General features: G+C 46.4%; 1 pseudogene; it reads right to left on the reverse strand.

The window, feature by feature from the left end:
• Positions 1 to 615: 615 nt before the first annotated feature.
• On the reverse strand, positions 616 to 26,931 carry LOC135534548 (protein FAM135A-like; annotated as a pseudogene).

A 26,931-nucleotide genomic window follows, 5' to 3' on the forward strand; every position in this document is an offset into this window, starting at 1 on the left:
AGAGAGGGGGAGTGAGAGAGGGGGAGGAGAGAGGGGGAGGAGAGAGGGGGAGTGAGAGAGGGGGTAGGGGGAGTGGAGAGAGGGGGAGGAGAGAGGGAGTGAGAGAGGGGGAGGGAGAGAGGGGGGGAGGGAGAGAGGGGGAGTGAGAGAGGGGGAGGAGAGAGGGGAGGAGAGGGGGAGGGAGAGAGGGGGAGTGAGAGGGGGAGTGAGAGGGGAGGAGAGAGGGGGAGGGAGAGAGGGGTAGGGAAGGAGAAGATTAAAGAGAAAAAAGGAGTGACAGAGAGCATAAGAAGAAGAATAAACTCCATTTAGAAGCGTAGCATACATTTTACATCTGGTGGCCCGGAATCAAACCCACAATCCTGGTGTTAGCAAGGGCCATACTCTAACCAACTGAGCCATATATGACAACAATCAATCAAATGTATTCATGAAGCCATTTCAACATCAACAGTTGTCACAAAGTGCTTAACTGTAACCGGCCTAGCAAAGCCCCAACAGCAAGCAGCAGCAAGAGTGAACCAGGCTATTGGTCCAGTAGCTTGTCTACACTGTGAACAAATGTCCTGTAGGACACATGTTTGGGGCCTGCTCTGATAAATATGTAGGGCCCACCTGTTTGTTTGTCCTTCAGGCTGTCTTACACATCTCTATCCTGGCTGGAGTGATATGGGACGTAACGATCCTGCAGAGAGCCCACTAACACCACGTTCCTGAAGTGATGAAGACCTGCCACAATACATTGACACAGCACACCTGTTATTCATGTAACAATAGACAACAAGCTTCATTTAAATGCCCAGAAGAACAGATTGATACCAGGCGTTAACAATGTAACAAATTAAAATTGAAAACATCAACAACAAATGATCTTTACTCTGCTCAACTCACTCAGATTTCTTGCTAAGTTTGTAGAGGAAGGTCTGTCTGGGATCAGAGTGGTCTCTGCAGGTCAGCTGAGCAGGGAGCCAGACTTCTTCCACTTCTGCATGAACCACAGGGCCTGGGAAGGGAGGAAGGAGGAGGAACACAGGGGTTAAAGACTGACTAAATCAATCAGGGAGCGGAGACAATACTTGTTTCCTTGACTGAGCGTAGCACAGTGTCGTAGTTAAAGGGGAGTATACATTCAACATTTTCACAGTACACTTTCCTGATATAGTATACATAAAAATAAAATAAAAATTGTAAGCTCGGAGCTTTTAAATTGAATGTTGTATCCTGTGTTTTTAAAGATAAACTTCTCCTGAATGCAACTGCTGTGTCAGATTTCAAAAAAGCTTTACAGCGAAAGCACACCATGCAATAATCTGAGTACAGCGCTCAGCCACCAAAACAAGCCATATAGATATACGCCATGTTGTGGAGTCCACAAAAGTCTGAAATAGCGTTATACATATTCACTTACCTTTGATGATCTTCATCAGAATGCACTCCCAGGAATCCCAGTTCCACAATAAATGTTTGTTTTGTTCAATAAAGTTCATCTTTATGTCCAAATACCTCCCCTTTTTGTTCGCGCGTTTAGTTCACCAATCCAAATGCACAAGGCGCGGGCACTAAGTCCAGACGAAAAGTCCAAAAGGTTCCATTACAGTTCGTGGAAACATGTCAAGCGATGTATAGAATCAATCTTTAGGATGTTTTTATCATAAATCTTCAATAATGTTTCAACCGGACAATTCCTTTGTCTTTAGAAAGAAAGGGAACAGAGCTCGTGCTCACAGCAGCGCGATAAACAACTCATAGCTTTCAACTGAGCCACCTACTCTGACTGGTCTAATTTGCCCCCTTTCACAATAGTAGCCTGAAACAACGTTCTAAAGACTGTTGACATCTAGTGGAAGCCTTAGGAAGTGCAATATGACCCAATTTACACTGTGTTTTCGATAGGGAATGAGTTGAAAAACTACAAACCTCAGATTTCCCACTTCCTGGTTGGATTTTTCTCAGGTTTTCACCTGCCATATGAGTTCTGTTATACTCACAGACATCATTCAAACAGTTTTAGAAACTATCCAAATCTACTAATAATATGCATATCTTAGCTTGTGGGCCTGAGTAGCAGGCAGTTTACTCTGGGCACGCTTTTCATCCGAATGTGAAAATACTGCCCCCTAGCCCGTAGAGGTTTGAAAGTATTGTCTATATGTCTCCTCTGCTTCCTCTTGCATGCATTGTAGCCTGCCTCAGCCTCACCACTGAGCGCCACATCACTGTCTGGCTCAGTAACCTACTCTCTGTAAACCACAGTTATTATAACTTAGTAGCCTATTTTTTTTCTCCTGCTGAGGTAGGATCTGTTTAAATGTTAGCTTGTTACATCATCTTTCTAACTGGCTAAGTACTACTAGCCAGAGCCCTTCATATTTTCTGCAATAGAAGTCTCTGCAGGCAGCTAGCCACCTGATTGACTGACAGTCACTTATAGATGGGCTATCAGTTGTCACACTCATTCTCAGAGTGGGTTTTTGCTTGTTTGGTGGATGTCTGTAGACGCTGCAGGAGTCACGGGGCGGTTTTAAAACTGCCTTTTGTACAGCATCTCACAAACACACTGCGAGCATGAACTAAATAAATCTAATGAGGTAGGATATTTGTCAGATTCTTCAAAATCCCAACTGGTGGCCAGTGGTCCGATTTTGTCCCATGGATGGTTTTATTTCCCCCTCCTAAGTTTTCTGAGCAAAAATAAATAAATACAAATTGTATGTTGAATTTTCATCGTTGGACATAAAAGATGCTAAGAACACCAGGAAATGTGTTCCCAAGTATTCCCACGCATCAAACACACATGATCTTATACAAATATAAGCAAGGTTTGAAATAGTTATGTTTTAGTCAAACATATATATTTGGGCTTCTTGCGGTCAATTTGAATATTATTTATAATTGTTCCGGCCTCCCCAACCATCCGCTCCAGAAAATAAACAAATCGCTCCGCGGCTGAATCTAGGTGATGATCCCTGCTGTAGAGGGTATAGTGTAGAGAGACATACCTGTGTTGACCAGAGCAGAGCTGTTGTACAGGGTACCCAGGTGAGGTCCAGACAGAGGAAGGTGTGAAGTCTGCTCAGGTAACATTTAAACCTGGGTCTGGTCAGTACTGAACGAACTATCAGGTTCCCCAGGAGTGGCCTACGAAGCTGAGAAACAGAGAATATAGATACAGGTCAGAGATCACGCAGGAGCGCAAATCAAACAAGGTAACAGTAAACATGTCGTCCCCCCACGAATGACGCAGCCACCCTATAGCTTAGGCCAATCAGTGTAATTTTGTAAATGACAGATCTCTTTGGCAAGATACATCATTCACCCAAGTTTCCTCAGAATTGGGCCAGTGGTTTCTGAGATATCATGAGGGCCTAACATATTAAAGGACCGAGACAGATCCCCTCCCGATTTCATGGTGGGGGACAATTAAATATGGATGGATGTGGAGAGCACTGTTATACACCTGGGGGCATCTCAATAGTATTAAGCTGATTCAACTCTATGTCTTCTTTCCTCCATCTGCACTGATGGAAAGGGGTGACTGACTGGACAGTGGGAAAGGGGTGACTGACTGGACAGTGGGAAAGGGGTGACTGACTGGACAGTGGGAAAGGGGTGACTGACTGGACAGTGGGAAAGGGGTGACTGACTGGACAGTGGGAAAGGGGTGACTGACTGGACAGTGGGAAAGGGGTGACTGACTGGACAGTGGGAAAGGGGTGACTGACTGGACAGTGGGAAAGGGTGACTGACTGACTTGACTGGACCCATTTCATGGGTGCTAGAGATCCACTATGTTGCTTCTACCCATCCCATTATTACTTCTTTCCATCAGCGCAGATGAAGAAGAGGAGAGGGACACACTTCAGACTATAGCACCCATAGTAGGGGGACAATTAAAGAAGAGGAGACAGTGAGGTTGTAAACCTGAAGAACCCATATGTACCTGATCTTAGAGACGATGAGGTTGTAGACCTGAAGAACCCATGTGTACCTGATCTTAGAGACAGTGAGGTTGTAGACCTGAAGAACCCATGTACCTGATCTTAGAGACAGTGAGGTTGTAGACCTGAAGAACCCATGTGTACCTGATCTTAGAGACGATGAGGTTGTAGACCTGAAGAACCCATATGTACCTGATCTTAGAGACAGTGAGGTTGTAGACCTGAAGAACCCATATGTACCTGATCTTAGAGACAGTGAGGTTGTAGACCTGACGAACCCATGTGTACCTGATCTTAGAGACAGTAAGGTTGTAGACCTGAAGAACCCATATGTACCTGATCTTAGAGACCGTGAGGTTGTAGACCTGAAGAAACCATATGTACCTGATCTTAGAGACGGTGAGGTTGTAGACCTGAAGAACCCATATGTACCTGATCTTAGAGACAGTGAGGTTGTAGACCTGAAGAACCCATATGTACCTGATCTTAGAGACAGTGAGGTTGTAGACCTGACGAACCCATATGTACCTGATCTTAGAGACAGTAAGGTTGTAGACCTGAAGAACCCATATGTACCTGATCTTAGAGACGGTGAGGTTGTAGACCTGACGAACCCATATGTACCTGATCCGGTGAGGTAGAGACCTGACGAACCCATATGTACCTGATCTTAGAGACGGTGAGGTTGTAGACCTGAAGAACCCATATGTACCTGATCTTAGAGACGGTGAGGTTGTAGACCTGACGAACCCATATGTACCTGATCTTAGAGACAGTGAGGTTGTAGACCTGAAGAACCCATATGTACCTGATCTTAGAGACAGTGAGGTTGTAGACTGACGAACCCATATGTACCTGATCTTAGAGACGGTGAGGTTGTAGACCTGAAGAACCCATATGTACCTGATCTTAGAGACGGTGAGGTTGTAGACCTGAAGAATCCATATGTACCTGATCTTAGAGACGGTGAGGTTGTAGACCTGAAGAACCCATATGTACCTGATCTTAGAGACGGTGAGGTTGTAGACCCGACGAACCCATATGTACCTGATCTTAGAGACGGTGAGGTTGTAGACCTGACAAACCCATATGTACCTGATCTTAGAGACAGTGAGGTTGTAGACCTGACGAACCAATATGTACCTGATCTTAGAGAGTGAGGTTGTAAGGTTGTAGACCTGAAGAACCCATATGTACCTGATCTTAGAGACAGTGAGGTTGTAGACCTGACAAACCCATATGTACCTGATCTTAGAGACGGTGAGGTTGTAGACCTGACGAACCCATATGTACCTGATCTTAGAGACGGTGAGGTTGTAGACCTGACGAAACCATGTGTACCTGATCTTAGAGACGGTGAGGTTGTAGACCTGAAGAATCCATATGTACCTGATCTCAGAGACAGTGAGGTTGTAGACCTGAAGAACCCATATGTACCTGATCTTAGAGACCGTGAGGTTGTAGACCTGACGAACCCATATGTACCTGATCTTAGAGACAGTGAGTTGTAGACCTGACGAACCCATATGTACCTGATCTTAGAGACGATGAGGTTGTAGACCTGAGGAACCCATATGTACCTGATTCAGAGACGGTGAGGTTGTAGACCTGACGAACCCATATGTACCTGATCTTAGAGACAGTGAGGTTGTAGACCTGAAGAACCCATATGTACCTGATCTTAGAGACAGTGAAAGGTTGTAGACCTGAAGAACCCATATGTACCTGATCTTAGAGAAGGTGAGGTTGTAGACCTGAAGAACCCATATGTACCTGATCTTAGAGACGGTGAGGTTGTAGACCTGACAAACCCATATGTACCTGATCTTAGAGACAGTGAGGTTGTTGACAAACCCATATGTACCTGATCTTAGAGACAGTGAGGTTGTAAGGTTGTAGACCTGAAGAACCCATATGTACCTGATCTTAGAGAAGGTGAGGTTGTAGACCTGAAGAACCCATATGTACCTGATCTTAGAGACAGTGAGGTTGTAGACCTGACAAACCCATATGTACCTGATCTTAGAGACGGTGAGGTTGTAGACCTGACGAACCCATATGTACCTGATCTTAGAGACGGTGAGGTTGTAGACCTGACGAAACCATGTGTACCTGATCTTAGAGACGGTGAGGTTGTAGACCTGAAGAATCCATATGTACCTGATCTCAGAGACAGTGAGGTTGTAGACCTGAAGAACCCATATGTACCTGATCTTAGAGACCGTGAGGTTGTAGACCTGACGAACCCATATGTACCTGATCTTAGAGACAGTGAGGTTTAGGTGAACCCATATGTACCTGATCTTAGAGACGATGAGGTTGTAGACCTGAGGAACCCATATGTACCTGATCTTAGAGACGGTGAGGTTGTAGACCTGACGAACCCATATGTACCTGATCTTAGAGACAGTGAGTTGTAGACCTGAAGAACCCATATGTACCTGATCTTAGAGACAGTGAGGTTGTAAGTTGTAGACCTGAAGAACCCATATGTACCTGATCTTAGAGAAGGTGAGGTTGTAGACCTGAAGAACCCATATGTACCTGATCTTCAGGTGAGGGTGACCTGACAAACCCATATGTACCTGATCTTAGAGACAGTGAGGTTGTAGACCTGACAAACCCATATGTACCTGATCTTAGAGACAGTGAGGTTCAGGTTGTAGACCTGAAGAACCCATATGTACCTGATCTTAGAGAAGGTGAGGTTGTAGACCTGAAGAACCCATATGTACCTGATCTTAGAGACAGTGAGTGGGTTGTAGACCTGACAAACCCATATGTACCTGATCTTAGAGACGGTGAGGTTGTAGATCTGAATGTGAACTATTTCATCCAACAGCCGGTCTGTCATCTGTTCAAAGTCAGCAAACGTGTCATTCTGTGGGGAAAACAACAAAAAGTCAGACCTAAAGTTCTACAGACTGACAAGGACAAGGCATTGTTTACTGCACTTGCATAAGAGGATACAGACGAAACTGCACTCCCATGAGACGAAACTAGAAGAAATTAACCATCCATTGTTGATTGTCATTCAAGTACGAATGTACTTGAAATACAGGTGTCCCATAATAATGTGAAGTAAAGAGGCAGATGAGGTAGGTTCAGGTGTCACTCATTCTCCTAGTTATCCCATAATGAGGTAGTGTCGGTTGGTTCAGGTGTACCATAATGAGTGTCGGTTGGTTCAGGTGTACCATAATGAGGTAGTGGTTGGTTCAGGTATCCCATAATGAGGTAGTGTCGGTTGGTTCAGGTGTACCATAATGAGGTAGTGTCAGTTGGTTCAGGTGTACCATAATGAGGTAGTGTCAGTTGGTTCAGGTGTACCATAATGAGGTAGTGTCGGTTGGTTCAGGTGTACCATAATGATGTAGTGTCGGTTGGTTCAGGTGTGCCATAATGAGGTAGTGTTGGTTGGTTCAGATGTACCATAATGACGTAGTGTCGGTTGGTTCAGGTGTACCATAATGAGGTAGTGTGGTTGGTCCAGGTGTGCCATAATGAGGTAGTGTCAGTTGGTTCAGGTGTACCATAATGAGGTAGTGTCGGTTGGTTCAGGTGTGGTACACTATGGTTAGTTACCTGGTTGCGTTCGGACATGAGGAAGTCTATCCTAGCTCCAGGTAGGCCCAGCTCCAGGTAGGTCTTCACCAGACGCAGGTCAGCACTGTTACCTGGAAGACACAGAATGAAGGAACACCCAAGATATTTCACATTAGACCTGGGTTCAAATACCGTTTTAACTCTTTCAAATACTATGAGTGATGCATTAACCTGTCTGGAACACTACTACTGGGGCTTTCCTATTGGTTCCTTTGCCAAATCAAGCTTGATCAAGCCAAGGTAAAGGTTTTGAAATGATTTCAATAGTATTTGAACCCAGATCGGTTTTCAATATATCGGACCACAACATGTCCTGTGCCAAAAGAACTGAAGCAGATAACAAGATGGGTTGATTATTTGACTAAATGGATAAAGTGGAGTTACCATCGAGGCCGTGGACACAGACGATGAGGTGGATGCCCTCGTCACAGTTGTCATCCTCCTCCAGGCTAAAGTAAGGGACACTGGAGGCCAGGTCTCCCACCTCACTGTACAGGAACCCTGGTAGTCTCAGCTGCTTCAACTCCTCTTTGGCCGCAACAAAACTACACCACGAGGATAAGGAAGACATTTTTATTATTTACCTGGCCAGTAATGTTGATTAATAATATAAGCTATTATGATAATCATAATAATTCTACTACTGTACACTGAGCATATACACTAAGTGTACAAAACATTAAGAACACCTGCTCTTTCCATGACATAGACTGACCAGGTGAATCCAGGTGAAAGCTATGATCCCTTATTGAGGTCACTTGTTAAATCCACTTCAATCAGTGTAAATGAAGGAGAGGAGACAGGTTAAATAAGGATTTTTAAGCCTTAAGACAATTGAGACATGGATTGTGTATGTGTGCCATTCAGAGGGTGAATGGGCAAGACAAAACATTAAAGTGCCTCTGAAAAGGGTATGGTAGTAGGTTCCAGGTGCACCGGTTTGTGTGAAGAACTGAAGACAAAAGGGGAGGGGGGGTGCAATGCAATATTAAGAGGATGTTCCTAATGTTTTGTACACTCAGTGTATATGCCATATAGCAAATGCTTTAATCCAAATGGACTTACAGTCATGCATGCATACATTCTACATATGGGTGGTCCCAACAGGAATCGAACCTACGACCCTTGGCGTTGCAAGCGCCATTATCTACAGACTGAGCCACAAAGAACCACATTAATGTGCAAATGGTGCATCGTCCCTGTCAAATCAACCTAATACAGTCAAGTTAACGGAGCAACATTTCCCTAGCTAAGGCTTAAGACATAACCATCAAAGGAGCAGAAACTAAATTATGGAACTGTGGACATGAGGTGACTAGACTGTGGACCGTAGGACATGAGGTGATTAGACTGTGGACCGTAGGACATGAGGTGACTAGACTGTGGACCGTAGGACATGAGGTGACTAGACTGTGGACCGTAGGACATGAGATGACTAGACTGTGGACAGTAGGACATGACGTGACTAGACTGTGGACCGTAGGACATGAGGTGACTAGACTGTGGACCGTAGGACATGAGGTGACTAGACTGTGGACCGTGGGACATGAGGTGACTAGACTGTGGACCGTAGGACATGAGGTGACTAGACTGTGGACCGTGGGACATGAGGTGACTAGACTGTGGACCGTAGGACATGAGGTGACTAGACTGTGGACCGTAGGACATGAGGTGACTAGACTGTGGACTGGACCGTAGGACATGAGGTGACTAGACTGTGGACCGTAGGACATGAGGTGACTAGACTGTGGACCGTAGGACATGAGGTGACTAGACTGTGGACCGTAGGACATGAGGTGACTAGACTGTGGACCGTAGGACATGAGGTGACTAGACTGTGGACCGTAGGACATGAGGTGACTAGACTGGACCGTAGGACATGAGGTGACTAGACTGTGGACCGTAGGACAGGTGACTAGACTGTGGACCGTAGGACATGAGGTGACTAGACTGTGGACCGTAGGACATGAGGTGACTAGACTGTGGACCGTAGGACATGAGGTGACTAGACTGTGGACCGTAGGACATGAGGTGATTAGACTGTGGACCGTAGGACATGAGGTGACTAGACTGTGGACCGTAGGACATGAGGTGACTAGACTGTGGACCGTAGGACATGAGATGACTAGACTGTGGACAGTAGGACATGAGGTGACTAGACTGTGGACCGTAGGACATGAGGTGACTAGACTGTGGACCGTAGGACATGAGATGACTAGACTGTGGACAGTAGGACATGAGGTGACTAGACTGTGGACCGTAGGACATGAGGTGACTAGACTGTGGACCGTAGGACATGAGGTGACTAGACTGTGGACCGTAGGACATGAGGTGACTAGACTGTGGACCGTAGGACATGAGGTGACTAGACTGTGGACCGTAGGACATGAGGTGACTAGACTGTGGACCGTAGGACATGAGGTGACTAGACTGTGGACTGTAGGACATGAGATGACTAGACTGTGGACTCACGCTTTCATCTGTGGTGTGGGGGCGCTGTCATACCAGCGCAGGCTGTTGGATGTGAGGGAGGTGGAGGGGGTAGGGACTAGAAGTCTCCCCTGGGAAGAGCCCACTGAGCTGGGGGCCAGGGGGGAGCGGACAGGGGCACCATAGCCTGGGGGAATACCCCTGGGCTCCTGAACATGGTCCAGTCCCAACTGTTCAAACAACAGACTCCTTCCTACTGCCCCTCCAACTCCTTCATCCTCCTCCTCCTCCTCGTCAACGACACCGTTCACGAACGCCAAGCCATCTCCTTCCTCGTAGAAGCCGTTCTCTATCATCTCGTTGTCCTCTTCCTCGTCTTCCTCTACAGGCGGCCCCGTTCCAGACAGTATCCCCAGGGTGATAGCTGACGTCTCTACAGGGCTGATCTCTGAGACGTCTGTGCTGGAGCGCGAGCCAAAGTAGTTTTCTACCAGTCCCTTCTTGACCAGGTCACTGCTGCTGGCGGTGGAGTTAGAGGAGGGGTAGGAGGCTGTCTGGGGCTCACTACGGGGGGCACCTGGACCCCCTACGGCCCCCTCAGAGGAACCTGTTAACAACCTGGGATCAGTGTTAAGTGTTGACTCAGAGGTTGAGGAAAAAGTCCTAGGAGGCAGATATTGAGATGCAGAACCCCCACTAGCAGTGGTGTTGAGGCCCAACCCAGCGTCGGGGTGCGTTTGGCTGGGTACAGAGCAGCGTGTTGGGACAGATGCTGGTGGTTCTCCAGAGAACACCAGGCTCTGTTGCTCCTGTACCAGAACACTGGACTTCCTCATTCCCCCTGGGCCTGGTGGCCCTCGGCCTCCCCTCCTCCTGCACTGCTGGAGCCCCTGGACACAGACGTACCCCCCTCCCCCTCGTCATCCGAGGGCAGCGAGTTGATGGAGGTGAGGGAAGACTGGACGCCGCTGACCGCGCTGACTGTGCTCTCCGGGTTGAGGCCCTCTCCAGTCCCCATGCTGCCCTTATGGACAGAGGTGGGCTGGACGGGCCGGGAGCAGGGCTGAGTAGGGGTCGTTCGGCCTGCTGGGGGCCCAACTCAGTCGCAGGGGCCCCAGCCAGCCCTACGGCCCCACCCTGGGTAGCCAGCTGGATAGCGAAGGAACTGGGCTCGCTCTCGATACCAGAGTCGGAGAGGCGGGAGGAGGCACTGGGGACAGCAGCACCTCCGTCTGGTGGCAGCCTGATACAATCACCTTTCACCTGCTGTAGAAGCACCAGGCCTGGCCTCTGACTAACCTCTGTCATTACCTCTCTACCCCCAGGCCTGTCAGACACCTCAGAACTCCAGTCTCTCATTGCAAGCTGTTTAGAGTCGGACATACACAGGTCTGTCTGGGTGATTTCTGGGATATCTCTTTTGGAGGTCCCATCCCCATCCGTCCGACAGGGCAGGAGAACTGTCACTGTGTCTCCTTGGTACGGGTCCTTGTCACTGGGTTGGACCTCGATGTGCCTGAGTCCAGTGGCGGTAGAACCAGGCGTGTAGTGATCGGGCAGCTGCTGGCTGCAGTGGTCAGTGGCAGCATTTTTGTTAATTACTTGGTTATTATCTGTGGTGGCTAATCCGGCTACAGCTCCAGGACCAGCCTGGGCCGGCTTGTTCTGTGTGTCCAAGCTCACTAAGGCTGTGAAGTAGCCTTTCTGGCTAGCCACACCACTAGCTACTAGGACGTCATCCTCAAGGAGAGAGTCAAAATTAAGAACAGCATTTGCCTGTCCAGCGGCGGTGGTAGCACCAGGCTCAGGAAAATATTTGGAGATCCTAGTCCTTAGGTCAGTGTTGGAGTCTCCCCCAGTCACCCCCAGCAAGGCATCCCTCTCCCCCTGCTCCCTCTCCTCCCTCTGCTGCTTCAGGCCAGCCTCTCCCTGTCCCTGGGTCTCTCTGTCACGGTCAGTTTCTCCATGTGTTAGCTGTGAAGGGTTAGCCGAGTTAGCGGCCTTCCCCAGGTTCTTATAAGCCACCAGAACCACCGAGTCCTTGGATCCCTGTCTGATGAGCTTCTTGGCGTTCTCCCTCTCAGTCTTGGTGTTCTTCTTCAGTTTCACCGACTTGCCTTTAATACAAAGAAAAAGCATGTGTTTTATATTTAAGGAGTTTTATCACAAACCCAACATGCTTCAGATGAACTGATAAAACATCATGGTTCCCACTCTATTCAAGGAAGCATTGTCAAGGATTTGTCAGTGCCACATTTACCAAGACATATAGACTGGGACAGTACTCACTGGGGGCAGAGCACACAATAACTATCATCTGAACGTCTGGCGTACTGTAGTAACTATCAGCTGAACGTCTGGCGTACTGTAGTAACCATCACCTGAACGTCTAGCGTACTGTACTAACTATCATCTGAACGTCTAGCGTAGTAACTATCACGTGAACGTCTAGCGTACTGTAGTAACTATCATCTGAACGTCTGGCGTACTGTAGTAACCATCACCTGAACGTCTAGCGTACTGTACTAACTATCATCTGAACGTCTAGCGTAGTAACTATCACGTGAACGTCTAGCGTAGCAACTATCACCTGAACGTCAGCGTAGCAACTATCACCTGAACGCTAGCGTAGCAACTATCACATGAACGTCTAGCGAGCAACTATCACCTGAACGCCTAGCGTAGTAACTATCACCTGAACGTCTAGCGTACTGTAGTAACTATCACCTGAACGTCTAGCGTACTGTAGTAACTATCACTTGAACGTCTAGCGTACTGTAGTAACTATCACCTGAACGTCTAGCGTAGTAAGTATCACCTGAACGTCTAGCGTAGTAACTATCACCTGAACAACTAGCGTAGCAACTATCACCTGAACAACTAGCGTAGCAACTATCACCTGAACAACTAGCGTAGCAACTATCACCTGAACAACTAGCGTAGCAACTATCACCTGAACAACTAGCGTAGCAACTATCACCTGAACATCTAGCGCAGTAACTATCATCTGAACATCTAGTGCAGTAACTATCATCTGAACATCTAGCGCAGTAACTATCACCTGAACAACTAGCGCAGTAACTATCACCTGAACAACTAGCGTAGTAACTATCACCTGAACAACTAGCGCAGCAACTATCACCTGAACATCTAGCGCAGTAACTATCATCTGAACATCTAGCGTAGTAACTATCACCTGAACAACTAGCGCAGTAACTATCACCTGAACATCTAGCACAGTAACTATCACCTGAACATCTAGTGCAGTAACTATCATCTGAACATCTAGCGTAGTAACTATCACCTGAACATCTAGCGCAGTAACTATCATCTGAACATCTAGCACAGTAACTATCACCTGAACATCTAGTGCAGTAACTATCATCTGAACATCTAGCGTAGTAACTATCACCTGAACATCTAGCGCAGTAACTATCATCTGAACATCTAGCGCAGTAACTATCACCTGAACATCTAGCATAGTAACTATCACCTGAACAACTAGCGCAGTAACTATCACCTGAACAACTAGCGTAGCAACTATCACCTGAACATCTAGCAGTAACTATCATCTGAACATCTAGCGCAGTAACTATCACCTGAACATCTAGCATAGTAACTATCACCTGAACAACTAGCGCAGTAACTATCACCTGAACAACTAGCGTAGCAACTATCACCTGAACATCTAGCGCAGTAACTATCATCTGAACATCTAGCGTAGTAATCATGATAGTAACTATTCCTATGAATAACAACAACACACCTTTGGACTTGGGCAGGTCTGGGCAGTCATCGGGCCAGGTAGTGTCCATCATGGTTGGGGCCGAGGCTCCAGGATGGGGCTGGGGAAGGATGCTGCGGCAGCTGCAGTGGAAGAGGACGAGGCCTTAGAGTTACCGGAGGACGTGGAGCCACTCCGGGGGTTGTGTGTGCCCAGCCACGGCCCGTCCCGATCTGAAGCAGGGAAACCAGAGTATGGAGAAAATCTCAATCACATTTATCCACCAGGTAGATTTACATATACACAGAATTACATTAGGTGAAATGGTGTTGCCATAGTAAACTGAATCAACAGACAGAAAAAATAGAGACGATACACAACAGCCCAAATATATTCATAGAGAAAGACAAAGAAACACTTCCATGTTGCCACTTTCCAGTCTCACTTCAAATGTTCAAGGCACTTGATATTGATATTGATACTGATATTTTAAAGTAAAAGCGTGAATGTGATTTTCCCTGATTAATCACAAATTCCTGCTTTTATGACATAACCCTCTATACATATATCATAACCTAGCCCGAAAACAATATTTACTTTCCTGACTTTTCTAAATTGAAGTGATCACATCCCTGCTTTAAATAGCTGTCTCTCTAACGGTCTGTCATGTTACTCATAGAAATATAGAAACAGAATCTATTTCATTCTATTTCTATTGCTGTCGCTGACCTTCCGTGATAGAGTCCAGGTATCTGTCCTCGAAGATGATTGGCAGGGAGCTGACGTCCCCGTCCAGGTCGGCACATGCAACAGGAAGTGGTGGTAGAGACAGGAAGTAGGAGGAACTCTTGATGGCTGTGGTCATCTGCTGGTGGCTGTGAGCACTGACGTGAGGAGGGGAGAGAAGACGTGAGGAGGGGAGAGAAGACGTGAGGAGGGGGAGAGAAGACGTGAGGAGGGGGAGAGAAACGTGAGGAGGGAGAGAAGACGTGAGGAGGGGAGAGAAGACGTGAGGAGGGGAGAGAAGAGGAGGGAGAGAAGACGTGAGGAGGGAAAAATAAAACAGTACAAATCTTCATTTTCTGTTATTGTGAATTGGTGGTTAATTAATCATAAACACACAGAGACACACACACACACAGGACACACACACACACACAGGACACACACACAGGACACACACACAGGACACACACACACACAGGACACACACACACACAGGACACACACACAGGACACACACACAGGACACACACACAGGACACACACACAGGACACACACACACAGGACACACACACACAGGACACACACACAGGACACACACACACAGGACACACACACACAGGACACACACACACAGGACACACACACACAGGACACACACACACAGGACACACACACACAGGACACACACACACAGGACACACACACACAGGACACACACACACGTTAGTAATTTGTCTTACTGTAGTTCCTGATAGGCCAGTGCCGTTTGTCTCGGGTGTTCCAGACAAAAGAAGGCCTCTGCAAATCTCCGCACCTGAAATAAGGAGAGCAAGAGACCAGAATGAGAACACATGATCAGAGTGAGGTGCACCACGGTCAGCAGGGTTAGTGAGGTGCTCCACAGTTAGTGAGGTGCTCCACGGTTAGTGAGGTGCTCCACGGTTAGTGAGGTGCTCCACGGTTAGTGAGGTGCTCCACGGTTAGTGAGGTGCTCCACAGTTAGTGAGGTGCTCCACGGTTAGTGAGGTGCTCCACGGTTAGTGAGGTGCTCCACGGTTAGTGAGGTGCTCCACGGTTAGTGAGGTGCTCCACGGTTAGTGAGGTGCTCCACGGTTAGTGAGGTGCTCCACGGTTAGTGAGGTGCTCCACGGTTAGTGAGGTGCTCCACGGTCAGCAGGGTTAGTGAGGTGCACCACGGTCAGCAGGGTTAGTGAGGTGCATTACAGTCAGCAGGGTTAGTGAGGTGCTCCACGGTCAGCAGGGTTAGTGAGGTGCACCACGGTCAGCAGGGTTAGTGAGGTGCTCCATGGTCAGCAGGGTTAGTGAGGTGCTCCACGGTCAGCAAGGTTAGTGAGGTGCTCCAGGGTCAGCAGGGTTAGTGAGGTGCTCCAGGGTCAGCAGGGTTAGTGAGGTGCTCCAGGGTCAGCAGGGTTAGTGAGGTGCTCCACGGTCAGCAGGGTTAGTGAGGTGCACCACGGTCAGCAGGGTTAGTGAGGTGCTCCACGGTCAGCAGGGTTAGTGAGGTGCACCACGGTCAGCAGGGTTAGTGAGGTGCTCCACGGTCAGCAAGGTTAGTGAGGTGCTCCACGGTCAGCAGGGTTAGTGAGGTGCTCCACGGTCAGCAGGGTTAGTGAGGTCAGCAGGGTTAGTGAGGTGCTCCACGGTCAGCAGGGTTAGTGAGGTGCTCCACGGTCAGCAGGGTTAGTGCGGTGCTCCACGGTCAGCAGGGTTAGTGAGGTGCTCCACGGTCAGCAGGGTTAGTGAGGTGCTCCACGGTCAGCAGGGTTAGTGAGGTGCTCCACGGTCAGCAGGGTTAGTGAGGTGCTCCACGGTCAGCAGGGGTGAGGTGCTCCACGGTCAGCAGGGTTAGTGAGGTGCTCCACGGTCAGCAGGGTTAGTGAGGTGCTCCACGGTCAGCAGGGTTAGTGAGGTGCTCCACGGTCAGCAGGGTTAGTGAGGTGCTCCACGGTCAGCAGGGTTAGTGAGGTGCTCCACGGTCAGCAGGGTTAGTGAGGTGCTCCACGGTCAGCAGGGTTAGTGAGGTGCTCCACGGTCAGCAGGGTTAGTGAGGTGCTCCACGGTCAGCAGGGTTAGTGAGGTGCTCCAGGGTTAGTGAGGTGCTTCACGGTCAGTGAGGTGCTCCGCGGTCAGCAGGGTTAGTGAGGTGCTCCACGGTCAGCAGGGTTAGTGAGGTGCTCCACGGTCAGTGAGGTGCTCCGCGGTCAGCAGGGTTAGTGAGGTGCTCCACGGTCAGCAGGGTTAGTGAGGTGCTCCATGGTCAGCAGGGTTAGTGAGGTGCTCCACGGTCAGCAGGGTTAGTGAGGTGCTCCACGGTCAGTGAGGTGCTCCGCGGTCAGCAGGGTTAGTGAGGTGCTCCACGGTCAGCAGGGTTAGTGAGGTGCTCCATGGTCAGCAGGGTTAGTGAGGTGCTCCACGGTCAGCAGGGTTAGTGAGGTGCTCCATGGTCAGCAGGGTTAGTGAGGTGCTCCATGGTCAGCAGGGTTAGTGAGATGCTCCACGGTCAGCAGGGTTAGTGAGGTGCTCCACAGTCAGCAGGGTTAGTGAGGTGCTCCACGGTCAGTGAGGTGCTCCATGGTCAGCAGGGTTAGTGAGGTGCACCATGGTCAGCAGGGTTAGTGAGGTGCTCGGTGCTGCTAATCTACTCACTCTGAGTGTGTGATGCTCCACAGCCAGCAGGGCAGCAACATTCTCCTGCAGTGAGACCACCTCCAGGAACTGACCCCACAGGGCCATGAGGAGGGAACACAGCTGGGCCAGGTTCATATTGACCAGCTCTGCCAGCTCGTCCGGGCTCTCCGCTCTCTGCTGTTAGAGAGAGGGGGACATGGATTAGCCCAGTATAGACACCAGGGGGCGCCACAAAGACAAGCTAAAACACAAACACAGGCCCTGTTCCAATTCTTCCATGTTTCCTTGAGGTCAGCACAACTCTATTTGATTTCAAATCCAATCATACTCAATGAAGAACTTTGTCCAGGAGTTTAAGTCCAGGACTTTAAGCTGGGTCAGGGAGACCTGCCATAGTGCTGGAAGTGATTAGTCCACTAAGTAGACCTATCGACTTGACTATGAAAAGGGCTCAGACAGTGAGCTGATGGCAGAAACTAATATCGTACCTTGACTTGATCACAGAGCTCAGTGAGACGGTTCTCAACGTCTAGTTCCTCTGGAGAACAAAACAAAGAGCATTAAAAGAGGTCCTTTTTGTTGTCAATTCCAGAATCATATAAAGATCTCTCAAGTCTGACAGACAGGCTGGAAAATCAACGGTATCATTAGACATAAGAGCCAATCAGATGGATGAAGACAAGAACAGAGCCAGAGAGAGAGAGAGAGAGAGAGAGAGAGAGAGAGAGAGAGAGAGAGAGACCTGGCCCCCAGAAATATGACTGTGACAGAAAAGGACTAGAAGGAGAAGAGAGACAGAGAGAGACAGAGAGAGAGAGAGACCTGGCCCCCAGAAATACGACTGTGACAGAAAAGGACTAGAAGGAGAAGAGAGACAGAGAGAGACAGAGAGAGAGAGACCTGGCCCCCAGAGATATGACTGTGACAGAAAAGGACTAGAAGGAGAAGAGAGCCAGAGAGAGACAGAGAGAGAGACCTGGCCCCCAGAGATATGACTGTGACAGAAAAGGACTAGAAGGAGAAGAGAGCCAGAGAGAGACAGAGACCTGGCCCCCAGAGATATGACTGTGACAGAAAAGGACTAGAAGGAGAAGAGAGCCAGAGAGAGACAGAGAGAGAGAGACCTGGCCCCCAGAGATATGACTGTGACAGAAAAGGACTAGAAGGAGAAGAGAGCCAGAGAGAGACAGAGACCTGGCCCCCAGAGATATGACTGTGACAGAAAAGGACTAGAAGGAGAAGAGAGCCAGAGAGAGACAGAGAGAGAGAGACCTGGCCCCCAGAGATATGACTGTGACAGAAAAGGACTAGAAGGAGAAGAGAGACAGATAGAGACAGAGAGAGAGAGACCTGGCCCCCAGAGATATGACTGTGACAGAAAAGGACTAGAAGGAGAAGAGAGACAGATAGAGACAGAGAGAGAGACCTGGCCCCCAGAGATATGACTGTGACAGAAAAGGACTAGAAGGAGAAGAGAGACAGATAGAGACAGAGAGAGAGAGACCTGGCCCCCAGAGATATGACTGTGACAGAAAAGGACTAGAAGGAGAAGAGAGACAGATAGAGACAGAGAGAGAGACCTGGCCCCCAGAGATATGACTGTGACAGAAAAGGAAAAGAAAAGGCCCACCTGTGGGGAGAAGGAAGTGTGTGAATAAATGACAGACAGAGGACTATGACAGGCACTGACCTCTAGGAGTTATAGTGACTGAAAGACTGAGGCATTGAAGCACACAGAAAGATTACCAGGTGTGTGGGGAAAAAAGAAAGGAACCAAGAGGAGAAAGCAAAGAAACCAAACGGGAAAAGAAAAGATATGAAGAAGCAGGTTGAACTGAGTGTAGAGGGAAGGGACGGAGGGTAGGGTTCAGGTAGGGGGGACATACCTATAAAGACGTGCCTTTGGTCTGGAGGGAAGGGTCTTCTGAGTACTCGCTCATAAAGGACTTGCATGCTGGGCTTGGCTAGTAGGAGTGATTGGCACATATATAAGGGCATGTTTAACCTTGCTGTTGTTGTTACTATGCCCTCTAAAGTTAGAATGGATTAATAAGTACTTGATCATGTTCAGGATTAAACATTTTTTTGTGACTGACTAACAGTCTGAAGCACCAGACCACAGCTAGTTGTAGGGAGGAGAGTTGATGTTGTGACTGTGACTAACAGTCTGAAGCACTAGACCACAGCTAGTTGTAGGGAGGAGAGTTGATGTTGTGACTGTGACTAACAGTCTGAAGCACCAGACCACAGCTAGTTGTAGGGAGGAGAGTTGATGTTGTGACTAACAGTCTGTGAAGCACCAGACCACAGCTAGTTGTAGGGAGGAGAGTTGATGTTGTGACTGTGACTAACAGTCTGAAGCACCAGACCACAGCTAGTTGTAGGGAGGAGAGTTGATGTTGTGACTAACAGTCTGTGAAGCACCAGACCACAGCTAGTTGTAGGGAGGAGAGTTGATGTTGTGACTAACAGTCTGAAGCACCAGACCACAGCTAGTTGTAGGGAGGAGAGTTGATGTTGTGACTAACAGTCTGAAGCACCAGACCACAGCTAGTTGTAGGGAGGAGAGTTGATGTTGTGACTGTGACTAACAGTCTGAAGCACCAGACCACAGCTAGTTGTAGGGAGGGGAGAGTTGATGTTGTGACTAACAGTCTGAAGCACCAGACCACAGCTAGTTGTAGGGAGGAGAGTTGATGTTGTGACTGTGACTAACAGTCTGAAGCACCAGACCACAGCTAGTTGTAGGGAGGAGAGTTGATGTTGTGACTAACAGTCTGTGAAGCACCAGACCACAGCTAGTTGTAGGGAGGAGAGTTGATGTTGTGACTGTGACTAACAGTCTGAAGCACCAGACCACAGCTAGTTGTAGGGAGGAGAGTTGATGTTGTGACTAACAGTCTGAAGCACCAGACCACAGCTAGTTGTAGGGAGGAGAGTTGATGTTGTGACTAACAGTCTGAAGCACCAGACCACAGCTAGTTGTAGGAGGAGAGTTGATGTTGTGACTAACAGTCTGAAGCACCAGACCACAGCTAGTTGTAGGGAGGAGAGTTGATGTTGTGACTAACAGTCTGAAGCACCAGACCACAGCTAGTTGTAGGGAGGAGAGTTGATGTTGTGACTGTGACTAACAGTCTGAAGCACCAGACCACAGCTAGTTGTAGGGAGGAGAGTTGATGTTGTGACTAACAGTCTGAAGCACCAGACCACAGCTAGTTGTAGGGAGGAGAGTTGATGTTGTGACTAACAGTCTGAAGCACCAGACCACAGCTAGTTGTAGGGAGGAGAGTTGATGTTGTGACTAACAGTCTGAAGCACCAGACCACAGCTAGTTGTAGGGAGGAGAGTTGATGTTGTGACTCTAAAGGTGAGCAAGTCAACTACTACCATCAACTTCCTTCTAGAACGGCTGAAAGGAATTATTTTTGTAGGAAGCAGGGAGCAAATGATGACATGCAAATACTATGATAAACAACACAGCCAGTTGATGAAGACAAATGTACAATACATCACTCATTCTAGATACAGACATTGGAAAAAGCAAGAGAGAAAGAGCACAACATTAAACAAGAGCGTTCTAACAGTAAAGTCTGGCAGCAGGCTGGAGGTGTGTGTTTCTGGTTCATGTTGGGGTGTAATGGGGTGTAATACATAGCTGAATGTCCTGTAATTCTCTCACTGGGTATCAGGGCTCTCTAAATCTAATTCTTCAACTCAAACCCTGCAGTCAAATCAAGCTGCAGGTCCAGTGTTGTAATGTCAAGGCCAAAACTGAGGTAATAAATGGACTATGGGGGAATGACCCAGTCTGTCAGTGCCACAGATCCATTACATCTGTGGAGCATCAACATCCTGGAGATTCTTTCCATTTCAGTTGACACTGTTTTTGTCCATGCAGCCACCTGGCAATGTGATGGGTGTGTGACTGACTGTTTCTAGTGTTACCGTGGTGTAGTGTAGGTCTACCTAGCTCCATGCGGTGTGAGGAGGGCAGGTCCTTGCTGACGGAGGTGAAGTAACCAAACAGGCCCTGGTAGGCCAGCAGTAGGCTGGCACAGAGACTGTGGTGAAGACTAAATGCATGCTGCAGACATTGGTCTGACACCAGGAATGTTCTGCCCTGAAGGGAGGGAGACACACAGGGTGTTAATAACAGGTCATAAATAACAGGTCATAACAGGCTATAACAAGTCACAGATGTCTTGACTGTGTGTGTCACAACAAGGTCACAGTGAAGAGAATGGATTCCTCATTGCACTCCTTTATGGTTTACTAAGTAATGGCTGCTTCCTTAACTTCAAATCTATTGTTTACCTTTTATTCTATTGATACTATTATGCTGCTTTGTCTATGCCAAGATCTTTCTAACGGGCCAAGATCTTTCTAACGGGCCAAGATCTTTCTAACGGGCCAAGATCTTTCCTAACGGGCCAAGATCTTTCATACACGCCAAGATCTTCCTAACGGGCCAAGATCTTTCCAAGGGCAAGATCTTTCCAAAGGGCAAAGATCTTTCTAATGGGCCAAGATCTTTCTAATGGGCAAAGATCTTTCTAATGGGCATCCATTTTCTCCAAGCCACAGAAGCGCACTAGGCTAGGTAACTTTCATATCTGGTGAAATCTCCAAATACAGTGCCTTGCGAAAGTATTCGGCCCCTTGAACTTTGCGACCTTTTGCCACATTTCAGGCTTCAAACATAAAGATATAAAACTGTATTTTTTTGTGAAGAATCAACAAGTGGGACACAATCATGAAGTGGAACGACATTTATTGGATATTTCAAACTTTTTTAACAAATCAAAAACTGAAAAATTGGGCGTGCAAAATTATTCAGCCCCCTTAAGTTAATACTTTGTAGCACCACCTTTTGCTGCAATTACAGCTGTAAGTCGCTTGGGGTATGTCTCTATCAGTTTTGCACACCGAGAAACTGAATTTTTCCCATTCCTCCTTGCAAAACAGCTCGAGCTCAGTGAGGTTGGATGGAGAGCATTTGTGAACAGCAGTTTTCAGTTCTTTCCACGGATTCTCGATTGGATTCAGGTCTGGACTTTGACTTGGCCATTCTATCCCTTCCATTTACTGCCTGCAATTAATATGAATCATATAACCTTATCCCTTCCATTTACTGCCTGCAATTAATATGAATCATATAACCTTATCCCTTCCATTTACTGCCTGTAATGAATATGAATCATATAACCTTATCCCTTCCATTTACTGCCTGCAATTAATATGAATCATATAACCTTATCCCTTCCATTTACAGCCTGTAATTAATATGAATCATATAACCTTATCCCTTCCATTTACTGCCTGTAATGAATATGAATCATATAACCTTATCCCTTCCATTTACAGCCTGTAATTAATATGAATCATATAACCTTATCCCTTCCATTTACTGCCTGTAATGAATATGAATCATATAACCTTATCCCTTCCATTTACAGCCTGCAATTAATATGAATCATATAACCTTATCCCTTCCATTTACAGCCTGTAATGAATATGAATCATATAACCTTATCCCTTCCATTTACTGCCTGTAATGAATATGAATCATATTACCTTATCCCTTCCATTTACAGCGTGTAATTAAAATGAATCATATAACCTTATCCCTTCCATTTACTGCCTGTAATTAATATGAATCATATAACCTTATCCCTTCCATTTACAGCCTGTAATTAATATGAATCATATAACCTTATCCCTTCCATTTACAGCCTGTAATTAATATGAATCATATAACCTTATCCCTTCCATTTACAGCCTGTAATTAATATGAATCATATAACCTTATCCCTTCCATTTACAGCCTGTAATTAATATGAATCATATAACCTTATCCCTTCCATTTACAGCCTGCAATTAATATGAATCATATAACCTTATCCCTTCCATTTACAGCCTGCAATTAATATAAATCATATAACCTTATCCCTTCCATTTACAGCCTGCAATTAATATGAATCATATAACCTTATCCCTTCCATTTACTGCCTGTAATGAATATGAATCATTTAACCTTATCCCTTCCATTTACAGCGTGTAATTAAAATGAATCATATAACCTTATCCCTTCCATTTACTGCCTGTAATTAATATGAATCATATAACCTTATCCCTTCCATTTACAGCCTGTAATTAATATGAATCATATAACCTTATCCCTTCCATTTACAGCCTGCAATTAATATGAATCATATAACCTTATCCCTTCCATTTACAGCCTGCAATTAATATGAATCATATAACCTTATCCCTTCCATTTACTGCCTGCAATTAATATGATGTGAAATAACCTGTATGGTACCACTGACTGGATAGCCATTACTAAGGAGGATGGCAGTTATAAAACTAGGAGAAGAGGTCGATGGATTTCACTGCTTTCTGAGCTGTGGCTGGTTTGTGTGTGTGTGTGTTCTGAGCTGCCCCATTAGGTCTGGCTGCATGTATCTTAGAGTGACAATGGGACTGAGCATTGTCTCTAGCATTCCACTTCAGTGAGCATGTTGCATTCAGGCATCAACCCAATCTTGTGTGTGTGTGTGGGGGGGACTAGCTATAGCTCTCCTTCTCCATGTCGGTGTTATTACAATTCTTATAGAACCAGTTACTCTAATACAATGGCTTCATCTCTCCCTACAGCTTGTCCCTGGCTTCTTATAGATTCATTACTAGCAGCTTGTCCCTGGCAGCCCCATCTCATCGAAGTCATGACTAGCAGCAGAACTCAGTCTTATAGAAGTCATTACTAGCCTTGTCCCTGGACAGAACAGTCATTCTTATAAAGTACAGCTTGTCCCTGTCAGCAGAACACTCGTTCTTATAGAAGTCATTACTAGCAGCAGAACACTCATTCTTATGGAAGTCATTACTAGCAGCAGAACAGTCAGTTCCTATAGAAGTCATTACTAGCAGCAGCAGAACACTCGTTCTTATAAAAGTCATGACTGGCAGCAGAACACTCGTTCTTATAGAAGTCATTACTAGCAGCAGAACACTCATTCTTATAGAAGTCATTACTAGCAGCAGCTGCAGAACACTCATTCTTATAGAAGTCATTACTAGCAGCAGAACACTCGTCTTATAGAAGTCATTACTAGCAGCAGAACACTCATTCTTATAGAAGTCATTACTAGCAGCAGCAGCAGAACACTCATTCCTATAGAAGTCATTACTAGCAGCTTGTCCCTGGTAGCAGAACACTCATTCCTATAGAAGTCATTACTAGCAGCAGAACACTCATTCCTATAGAAGTCATTACTAGCAGCAGAACACTCATTCCTATAGAAGTCATTACTAGCAGCTTGTCCCTAGAAGTCATTACAGCAGCAGTCAGCAGAACACTCATTCTTATAGAAGTCATTACTAGCAGCAGAACACTCGTTCTTATAGAAGTCATTACTAGCAGCAGAACACTCGTCCTATAGAAGTCATTACTAGCAGCAGAACACTAGTATAGTCATTACTAGCAGCAGAACACTCGTTCCTATAGAAGTCATTACTAGCAGCAGAACACTCATTCTTATAAAAGTCATTACTAGCAGCAGAACACTCGTTCCTATAGAAGTCATTACTAGCAGAATAAGGGTCACAAAATACAGATAACTTCAGCAGGACATCACGGTTGGAAGATTCCCGGAATTATGAGGGGAATAAGTATGAAATCTGTGAATCCTCCAACAGGATTTCTGGATGAAGGTGTACTAGACGGGTCGGTTATTTGGTTGATATGCTGTTCACACAGCAGCAGTCTATAGAAGTTAGCAGCAGAACACTCAGTCTTATAGAAGATTTCTTTAGATCTAGATATATTGTCATGGCACACGAGACAGCTGTCTGATTCCTGCCTGTCTCAGTGGACTAATCCGTTGCGGAGGCAGCGGGGATGGCACAGTCCATCACTAAGACAGGCTTCAGTTGAGAGGGTGTTTGCTTTGGTACCTCAAGCAATTTGATAGAATGGAGAAAATAAGTGAAATTGCATTGGTTTTCCATAAATGTCTAGAGTATAAGAGTATTCCTTAGGCCTACAATACAGTATGTGTGAAGATAATGCTTTGGGTATCATTTAAAATGTTGGCGTTAAGAAGGTAAGTGTGGCTTAGATGCACAAGACTCATCTCTCTTCAGAATCGTCTTCTCCGGCCAATTCATTGTTTCATATTAACTGTGTGAATGGTTTGCCCTTCGATTGTTAAATTCTATCAATTCATCATGACACACAACACCAGTAGTACCTTTCATTCTCATCTATCTATGTTTGTTTTGTTCCGGTCATTTCTGTTAATGGATTCAACATATTCTAATTTGGCCTACAGTCAGGGAAGAAGAAGAGCTACGAGAAGCCATTAGTGAGAGATGACTGATTTATCTGGAGGTTGAGGACTAATTGGTTTGTAATTACCATTCTCCATGTCAGAGTGAACACGTTGTTTTGCAAAGCTCACAACCTATGCTACACTCGTGAGAGACACGTTTTGGTTTATTTCATTCCATTTAAGAGTTTGGTCCATTTATTAATTGTATTATGTTTGGAGCGCTCCTGTTAATATTGTTTAAGGACGTGCACCTGATTGTCCATAGAAGTAGACCTAGGCTACCTGGCCTGTGTGCAAATGTAGAAATGTGCCTATTTGGGAAGTCTGATAGTATCTGTGATTGTCTTAATTCACCACCACTAATGAGCTGTGGAGCTTCTCAAAGTGTTTATTTCTTTACCTCAAACAGCAGGTGAACAAAGTATATTTTTACATCCATTGAGAATGGCAATAGTTCCTCAATGTATTTGAAAAATCTTTCCAGCTTTCTCCCATCGATAAAAGGGAAGCATGTCATGGTCTGATCCCGTGGAAACGTCATAGCAGGAGCGGGAGGAGGAGGGTCATGAAAATGTATTTTCTTTTGGTTATGTTGATCTCTGGCTCCGTCTTGAGTAATTTGTGCGTCTTAATTATTCAATCACAGTGCCCTTAAAGCATCAGACAAGCTCAGTACATATAGTTGATTTTATAGGGTGTGTATGGAAAAATACATGTTTTAGAACAGACAACTCAGACGAGAAACATTTTTTTAGAGGAAGACAGCCCTGAGGCCTAATCTATACTTACATCAGCAGACAGCTGTTTGACATAGCTGGTTCCAAACACCACATTCTCCAGGGCCGGGATGACAGAGTCTTTACTCTGCTGGGGGGCGGTGCGATTCAGCCATGTACTCTTCACTAGCCGGGGGAAACTACAACAGACAACAGCCATTAAGGAATCAGGCCTTACTGGTCAACACCTTTCAGTTAAACTGCACTGAAGACAAAGTCTGAACTAGAGGCTGGATAAATATAGTGTAGATTTACATCTTAGTCATTTAGCAGACGCTCTTATCCAGAGAGACTTATGCTTATTTATGAATGTGATGATATATCCAAGTCAGTCCGAAGTCACACCCTATTCCCTATACAGTGGTGGGTGTGTGTGTTACCTGATGAGGGGTTGGTGCAGGGCAACCAGGGATGCGTGGACGGCCATAGAGACGACAGACAGGTGGAAGTAGTCGAACATGATATTGATGTGTTGGTGGATGCCTCGGTTCAGGCTAAAGTGCAAGCGGAGAGAACGACTGCTGATGTTCTGCAGGGAGCTGAGCTCCTCGGGCCTAGTGGGAAAGAACGTATCTGCTGGAGAAACTCAAATCATACAATAGAAAAATGTATTCATATAGATGCATAAAGAATATAAAAAGCTGTGTGCAATGTTTCCATCTATGTTTCCATTCCACTTTTTCTATTGGAAAATATTTGACTTGAAATGCCCTGCTGCACACTACCTTGGTATAAACAGACCCAT

Source organism: Oncorhynchus masou, unplaced genomic scaffold, assembly GCF_036934945.1.
Source record: "Oncorhynchus masou masou isolate Uvic2021 unplaced genomic scaffold, UVic_Omas_1.1 unplaced_scaffold_3555, whole genome shotgun sequence".
Lineage (NCBI taxonomy): Eukaryota > Metazoa > Chordata > Actinopteri > Salmoniformes > Salmonidae > Oncorhynchus > Oncorhynchus masou.